Consider the following 9,657-nt stretch of genomic DNA (forward strand, 5'->3'; position numbering starts at 1 on the left):
AAAAAGGGAACATATGTTATACTTTCAAAAATAAAGATTTATTTAAAAAAATGTGTTCTGATGTACAGCAATGTGTTGCACCAGAAAACATTGAGCTTATATAAAGACTTCAGCAAGGGATCCCCCATATGTGTGACCCCCAAGCCATTTATTGCAGTAAGGGATAGTTACACAAATTCAGGAATATATTTAGACTGAAACATAAAAATTCCTGGAGAATGTTGTTATAATTGTTTTATTTTATAATTCATCATTGTTGATAATCTCTTACTGTGCCTAATTTATAAATTAAATTTTATCATTGGTATGCATTTAGAGGAATAAAATATTGCGTATGCAGGCATACCTTATATTATTGAGCTTCACTTTATTGTGCTTCATAAATGTTACATTTTTTAAAAAATTGAAGGCAAGATTCTCCATCAGCAAAAATATTATGACTCACTTTATTGCAATACTCGCATCATTGTGGTGGTCTGGAACCCAAACTGAAATATACCCAAGGTATGACTATATAGGGTTTGGTACTATTCAAGAATTCAGGCATCCATTATAGCCTTATAACATGTCACTGAGGATTAAAGGGGGATGTCTGTACATGTGATGATGGATGTTAGCTGGACTTATTGTGATAATCACTTTTGCAATAGATATGTATATCAAATCATTATTTAGTACATTTGAAACTAATACAGTGTTATATGTCAAATATATCTCAATTAAAATATATTGTTTCTATCATTTTCTGAAATCTTAATTTAAAATGGTAGAAATTATTATTCTACTTTCCAGGTCTCTCCATGCTATCTCAAAGGGTCCATGAGCTATGCATATCTATCTATCTATCCTATCTAATAATAGACAAACATGGTAATTGACCATACCTTTGCTACGCCTCCCATAGGCTAATCAGCGTGATATGCAAATTAACCACCAACAAAGATGGCGGCTAATTTGCATATGTAGGCACCAAGCGACAGTGAAGCCCACCGGCCCCAGGCAGGAGCAGCGAGCGAAGGCCGGTGTGGCAAGCGAAGAGCTAAGCCTGCTGTGCTGGCCCTGCCCCCGGGGCCCGAGTGGCAAGCAAAGAGCTAAGCCCACCATGCCAGCCCCGCGCCCGGGGCTCGAGCAGCAAAGAGCGAAGGCCTGGGTTCTGGGCGCTGGAGGAAAACTGGTGCCAGCAGCCAGGAGAAGGGGCCCCCGAGGGGCCCCAGACTGCAAGAGGGCACAGGCCAGGCTGACGGACCCACCCGAGTGCACAAATTTTTGTGCACTGGGCCTCTAGTATATATATATAAGGCTAATATGCAAAGTGTCCCCTTGGGAGTTTGACCAGGAGACTGGGAGTTGATTGCTTGCTATGATGTATGCTGACCACCAGGGGGTGGTGCAGGACAAAGGAAGGCCCTGGCCAGTGGCCAGCTGATGGGGAAGGAAGGTCCCCGCCAGTAGCCAGAAGGCCCCGATTGGCCCTGATAGCTGGCCAGACCTAGGGACCCTACTTGTGCACAAATTTCATACACCTGGCCTCTAGTATGCATATAAGTTCATTGGTTAATCTCTTCCCATCCACCCACCCCTTCCCTCTGAAATACATCAGTCTATTGCAGGCTTTAGTGTCTGGATCTATTTTGTTCATCTGTTTGTTTTCTTCATTAGGTTCCACATATAAGTGATATCATGTGATACTTGTCTTTCTCTGACTGGCTTATTTCGCTTAGCATAAGAGTGAGGGTTAGGGTTAGGTTTAGGTTTAAGAGATTAACCAATGAAATTGTATGCATATATTCATAGCCCATGGACAGACAATAGTAAGGGGAAGGCCTGGGGAGGGGGCAGGAACAGGGTGGAGAGGCCAATGTGGGTAAAAAGGGAACATCTGTAATACTTTCAACAATAAAGATAAAGTAATAGAAAGCAAAAAATGAAATTATTATTCTAACACCCATAACTTTTAACATATTTTTCATATTTTCTATTGACTTAACACTTATAGATGTATTCTGCATAATTACTTTTGTTCTATCTTCCAATTGACTCTTCACCTCTACTGGATTTACTGTTTAAACTACTCAATTGGTTTTTAAAAAATAATTACAAGTTTTTATGTCTAGACTAGAGGCCCAGTACACAGATTTGTGCACTGATGGGGGTCCCTCAGCCTGGCCTGTGGGGATCAGGCTGAAACCAGCTCTCCAACATCCCCTGAGGGGTCCCAGATTGTGAGAGGGTACAGGCCAGGCCGAGGGACCCCACAGGTGCACAATCGGGGCTGAGAAGGGGCCACGGGAGGGCTCCGGGCTGTGCCCAGCCTGTCTCACCCAGTCCCTATTGGGGCTGTCTTGCCCAGTCCCGATTGGGGCTGATCAGGGCTGGCCGGCTGGGGAGGTACCGCAGGAGGTTGGCCGGTTGGGAAGGTACCACAGGAGGGCTCCAGGGCATGTTCACCTATCTCTCCCAGTCCCTATCGGCCAGACCCCAACAGCAAGCTAACCTACTGGTAGTAGCATCTTCCCCCTGGTGGTCAGTGCACATCATAGCAACTGGTCGAACAGTGGGAGGGACAATTAGCATATTAGGTTTTTATATAGATATAGATATAGATATAGATATAGATATAGATATAGATATAGATAGATATTGTTTCCCCTTAAATGTTTTGTCTTATTAGTGTAGTCTCTTTTTGCTTACTCATTTATTACTTATTTAAACACTAAATGTATAGTTATTTTATGTTGTTTCTTTAATCCTAATATATAAAAACCCTGGGTCCATCACATCCACAACAACCAGGAGGCTCGACCAACGGGAAGTCAGTCCTGCAGTCAGCACTGGGTTGCCATGGGGCTGCAGGCACGGTGACCCGGGACTGACTGCTGAGTGGGCTGTGAATCAGGCCCAGAGAGAGGCCTAAAGAGAAAAGCAGGGTCTGATCTTTAGCTTCTGTGGCAGCTATTGATCAGCACTTGCCTCTCTCTTTAGCTTCGGGCCTGGTCAGCAGCCACGCTTCCATTTCTCTCCAGGCCTCCACCAGGGCTGCTGATCAGCCCTACCTTTCTGATCATGCCCCGTTGATAGGCCCAGAGATGCTGACTGGCATAGAAACCAATCAATCAGAACCAAATTGGTCAGCAGAGGAAGGCAGTTGGAGGTGACATCAAGCCGGCAGGGGAGGGCAGTTAGGAGCCATCAGGCCAGCAGGGGAGGGCAGTTGGGGGTGAAATCAGGCAGTCAGGGGAGGGCAATTGGGGGTAAGATCAGGCTAGCAGGTTGGCAGTTAGGTGTTAATCAGGCTGCCAGGGGAGTGGTTAGGGGATTATCAGGCTGGCAGGCAGAAGCAGTTAGGGACAATCAGGCAGGCAGGCAGGCAGGCGAGCGTTAGGAGCCAGCAGTCCCGGATTGTGAGAGGGATGTCTGACTGCCAGTTTATGATTCCTAGTAAAAAGAATTAGCTCCAGGCCTGGTCAACAGCTGTGCCTCCGTTTCTCTCCAGGCCTCCACCAGGACTGCTGATCCAGCCCCGCCTTTCTGATCAGGCCCCATTGATAGGCCTAGAGACACTTTTCAAGGAGTCTTTTCAAGTTGACTTCAAATTCTCAGTTGACTCCAAATTCTCAGCTGACTCTAGGAACTGGTTTCTATCTCAGTTGACTCTAGGCATGTGAGCCAGCATGCTGTCTAAACTGGCAGTCAAACATCCCCCAAGGGGTCCCAGATTGGAGAGGGTGCAGGCTAGGCTGAGGGACCGCCCCCCCCCAGTGCATGAATTTCATGCATTGGGCCTCTAGTAAATTCAATAAATGAAGCCTTGATGGTATAAATGTGTGGCTTGTTTGCCTTTATGTTTAGTGATTTTTTTTAAGTACATATTTGATTATTTTTAATCCATAGAATCCTTCATTTGGAGGGATCATGTTTTTTTTTTTTTACTGGGATGCTAAAAGATTGTGGATGGTACAGAATTGGAGCCACTTTAGCTTCCTTCACATACCAGCTTTTGTGGATGCATTTCTTCATTTTCCTAACATTGCCTAGTAGTTTCTTTTTTATTAATTGAGATATAATTGACATATAACATTGTGTAAGTTTAAGGTATACAACCTGTTGATTTGATATATTGTATTTTGCATTATAATTACCATTACAGAATTAGATAACATATCTATCATGTCACATAATTATTATTTATTTTTTTGTAGTAAGAACATTCCATATCTTGATTTCCATCCACTTTTAAGTACAGTGCAACCTCGGTTCTCAAACTTAATTCATTCCAGAACCCCAAATGATTTCTTGTTTTAACCTTTCTTATATACAGTACATGTCTAATGTACTGTTTTATCTATAAAAAACATTTTTTTTCCTAAATGTAATGAACTAGCCTTAAAATAGTAACTTTCAACACTCATTTTAGGGGTGTCTTTCATGAGGTCAAGGTGTAGCATCTTCACTTTTTCACATGCTGGCAATGGCTAACTGCTTTTCATTTATCCAAATCAATAACAAATTTCTCTGTCTTTCCAATTGCCTATTGTTTCATGAGCACTTTCATATCCTTCTCAATATCAGCACTCTTGATGTCCTGTTTCTGATTTAAAATTGTGCTGATAGTACATTTCATGAGCAACCAAAGCAAAAGAAAACAAAAATATTTATAGCACAAATTCCTAAGTTATAAACAATGGAAGATTTAGCTATAATCTGACTCATACTGGCACATTCTCTCCTTTGTGGCCTGAGAGACACATTTTATCATGCTGATATATTAGCATGAGAGGGTTGTCAGGTTGAGAACCAAAGTTCTATTCATAATGGAGACATTCTCTGTGAAGAACTTGGTTGAGAACTGTATTGTTTGAGATAGAAGAGGTTTGAGAACTGTGGTTTGATTGCATATAATACAGTATTGTTTCATGAAAATATAATGTTGTGGTTTAAATCTCCAGGAAGTATTCATCTTTTAGTTGTGAATTTTTACTTATTGACTGATAACTGTCCAATCTCTTCCCCACCGATCACTGACAACCACCATTCTACTCTGTTTCTTAGTTCAAGTTCTTTATATTTCATATATAATTTATATCAGATGATACATATCTTTCTCTGTCTGACTTATCTCAGCATAAGGCCCTCAAAGTCCATCCAAGTGGTTGCAAATAGCAGGATATCCTTTCTCATGGCTAAAAGATCTGTGCAAGGTACAAGACTTTGATTAAAGAAATGGAAGAAGATACAAAAAATGGAAAAATATCTAATTTTCATGAATCAAAAAGTTAATTTTGTTAAAATCTCTACCATACCCTAAGACATCTGTAGATTCAATGCTATTCTTATCAAAATTTAAAAGAGTTTTTGCACACAAATAGGAGAAACAATCAAACTATGTATGGCACCACATAAAACCCTGAATAGACAAATGATCCTGAGGAAGAAGAATAAAGCTGTAGACATCACAGTTTCTGATTCTAAACACTGCTACAAAGCTATACTAATCAAAACAGTATGGTACTAGGGTTCTTTTCTCTCCACATCTTTGCCAGTACTTGTTCTTTGTTGATTTATTGATTCTAACCAATCTGGCAGATGTGAGGTGATACCTCATTGTCATGTTGATTTGCATCTCTCTAGTGATTAGTGACATTGAGCATTTATTTTATACTAGAGGACCAGTGCACAAAATTTGTGCACTGGTAGGGTCCTGAGTCGCTGCAGGTTGAACTCCCGGATGAACTCCCAGTTGAGGGGACAATTTGCATACTATGCTTTTATTATATAGGATGTATCTTGCCCATTTGTATGTTCTCCTTGGAGAAGTGTCTATTCAGGTCTTCTGCCCAGTTTAAAAATAATTACCTTTATTGTTGAAAGTATTACAGATGTTTGCTTTCTCCCCCAGCCCCCCCCAACCCCCAGTCCCTGTTGACCTCCTCCACTCTGCACCCACCCCTCCCAGGCCTTCACCACACTATTGTCTGTGTCCATGGGCAATGCATATAAGTTCCCTGGTTAATCTCTCCCCACCCACCCCTCACCCCTGCTTTCCTTCTGAGATTCTTCATTCTGTTCCATGCTTCTATGTCTCTGCATCTATTTTGTTCATCAGTTTATTTGGTTCATTAGATTCCACATATGTGTGAGATAACTTTTTAAATTAGATTGTCTTCCCTTTGTTGAATTGTATGAAGACTTATATATTTTGGAAATTATTGCCTTATCAGATGTGTCATTGGCAAATATGTTCTCCCATACAGTGGGTTCCTTTTTCATTTTGATGCTGGTTGATTTTGCTGTGCATAAGTTTTTTTTTTAGTTTGATGTAGTTCCATTTGTTTATTTTTTCCTTTGTTTCTCTTGCCCTAAGTCAGTGGTTCTCAACCTTCTAGCCCTTTAAATACAGTTCCTCATGTTGTGACCCAACCATAAAATTATTTTCGTTGCTACTTCATAACTGTAATGTTGCTACTGTTATGAATCATAATGTAAATATCTGATATGCAGGATGGTCTTAGGCGACCCCTGTGAAAGGGTCATTCGACCGCCAAAGGGGTCACAACCCACAAGTTGAGAACCGCTGCCCTAAGTGATGTATCAGTGAAAATTCTACTATGTGAGATGTCTGAGATTTTGCTGCCTACATATTCTCCTAGGATTTTTATGGCCTCAAAACTTACATTTAAGTCTTATAAATATTTTGAGTTTATTCTCATATATGGTTAAGCTGCTGGTCTAGTTTCTTTTTCTTTCTTTCTTTCTTTCTTTTTTTTTTTTTTTTGGCATGTACCTGTACAATTTTCCAACACTACTTATTGAAGAGACTGTCTTTATTCTAATGTATGCACAAATACACTGCTGGTGGGAATGCAGACTGGTGTAGCCACTATGAAAAACTGTATGAAGTTTCCTCAAAAAATAAAAAATGGAACTTTCATTTGACACAGTGATTCCACTTCTAGGAATATATTCTAAGAATCCTGAAACACCAACCAGAAAGTATATACACACCCCTATATTCATAGAAGCACTATTTACAATAGCTGAGATCTGGAAATAGCCCAAGTGCCCATCAGTAGATGAGTGGATAAAATGTTGTGGTACATTTACACAATGGAATTCTATGCAGATGTAAAAAACAAGGCTCTATCACCCTTTGAGACATCATGGAGGATAGAACAGATTGTGTGGAGGCATGGAATAGACTGACAAATCTCAGAGGGAAAGTGGAGGGGAGGGGCAGTAAGAGATTGACCAAAATATTCTTATGCATATATACAGTGACTATGGGCACATACAATAGGGTAGTGAAGGACTAGGATGTGGTGGGAACTGGGTGAAGGGGGACAATAGGGGAGAAAAAGGAGACATCTTTCATACTTTCAACAGTAAAGATAAAACAAACAAACAAACAAAAGACCAGTGTGGCACTGGCATTAAAATGAACACTTAAACCAATGGGACAATTTAGAGAGCCCAGAAGTAAACTTCTGCATTGAAGGTCAATTAATATTTGTCAAGGGAGTGAAGAATACTCAATGGGGAAAGAATAGTTTCTTCATTAAATGGTTTTGAGAAAACTTCATAGCCACAGGCATAACAATGATTTTGGACCTTTATACTATATATAGTGTTTTATATTACTCACAAAAAATAATTAAAAAGGAATTATAGACATAAACATATGACCTGAAATTTTAACACTTCTGGAAAAAAAACAACAAACAAACAAACAAAAAAACAGGAAAAAAGATCCTTGACACTGGTTTTGGCAATCTTTTTGGATATAAAAGCAAAACACAAGCAACAAAATAAAATATTAAGTGGACTACATCAAACTAAATACTTCTGCACAAAAAAATAGATTATCCTATATAATAAAGAGGTAATATGCAAATTAACCCTCACACCCTCACAAGATGGCTGCCTATGACCAGGCCGGCAGGAGGGTTAGTGAGGGATGACCAAACGGCTGAGCAAACAGGCTGCATGGGGCAACCAGGCCAGCAGGGGGGGGGGCAGTTATGGGCAACCAGGCTGGCAGAGGGGAGCAGTTGGGGGCAACCAGGCCAGCAGGAGGGAAGTAAGGGGTGACCAGGCCAATGGGGGGAAGTAAGGGGTGACCAGGCCAGCAGGGGGGGTGCAGTTGGGACGACTAGGCCAGCAGGGTGGGCAGTTGGGGGGAGTATGCTAGTCTATTATAGAAAAAGGGCAAATAGCAATATTAAAATATTTCCTCTAATTAATTCCCTTTTAATGTGCACAAATATCGTGCACCAGGCTACTAGTGTATTATAAGCAGTACTGCTAAAATAAAAAAATAAGTGACTTATACATACGATAATTTTATCTACTCAACAAATGTCATCAGTAATTTTTAGTCACGAAGTCATAAAATTTTACCTAATGAACCCAGTGCTATGCTTTAGACCTCAAATATTTATAAATGTGACATGATACTATAATGACTTATCCTAATATATAAAAAGAGAGGGGCTGTCACAACTGAAACAACCGGACGGACAACTGAACAACAGGCTGCGTGGGGCAACCAGTCCAGCAGGGGGGTTAGTGAGGGATGACCAAACGACTGAATGGGGGGAAGTTGGGAGAGACCAGGCTGGCAGGGGGGCAGTAAGGGGTGATCAGGCAGGCAGGCAGGTGAGCAATTAGGTGATCAGGCTGGCAGGGGGGGAAGTTAGATGTCTGACTGCCGGTTTAGGCCCTATCAGGGTCCCGGATTGGAGAGGGTGCAGGCTGGGCTGAAGGGACCCCCCACCCCCATGCATGAATTTCATGCACCAGGCCTCTAGTCAACAAAATAAAAAGGCAACCTATGATATGGGACATAATATGTCAACCAATTAGTGTCGTTATCATCCACAGTATTGACTTGAATAGCCTCTCAGGGAAATACTACCTGTTGTGATTTCTTTCTGCTTCCTGCTCTGATTTGAGCTCAGTATGGCAGAGAATTCTGAAAATTCTAGAAAAATATTAGATATTATTTCAATGATTCCTTGCTTTGCAGAGCTAGGGCTAACATGATCTTTTCCTCCATATTTCCAAAAACATAATTTATCTTGACTCAAGGTTTATGTTTTCCTGGACATTTTTTTTTATTACTTGTAACTTATTAGTTATTAAAAATATCCATTGCAGTTTTTTATTTTAATACTCTCTGCTGTATGTTTCTTTTTCATTCTTAATATTACTTGTGCCCTTTCCCTTTTAGTGTTCATAACTCTTGACATATGTGTTTATTTTATAATTCATCCAATGAACCAGCTTTCAGGGTTTTTATTATCTCTAATAGAGGCCCGGTGCACAAAAATTTGTGCACTCTGGGGAGAGGGTCCCTCAGCCCGCCCTGTGCCCTCTTGCAGTCTGACCCCTCGAGAGATAATGATCTGCTGGCTTAGGCCTGCTCCCGGGTGGCAGAGGGCAGGCCCAATCCCTAGGTGCAGCCCCTGGTCGGGCTCAGAGCAGGGCTGATTGGGGAGTTGGGGCGCCGCCCCCTGTCATGCACAGAGCAGGGCGGATTGGGAGGTTGCGATGCCACCCTCAGTCACGCTCAGGGTAGGGCCGATTGGGGGGTTGGGGCACCGCCCCCTATCACACTCAAGGCAGGGTCGATGGGGAGGTTGCAGTGCCACCCCCTGTCAC

The sequence above is a fragment of the Myotis brandtii genome, unplaced genomic scaffold, assembly GCF_000412655.1.
Source record: "Myotis brandtii unplaced genomic scaffold, ASM41265v1 scaffold2, whole genome shotgun sequence".
NCBI lineage: Eukaryota > Metazoa > Chordata > Mammalia > Chiroptera > Vespertilionidae > Myotis > Myotis brandtii.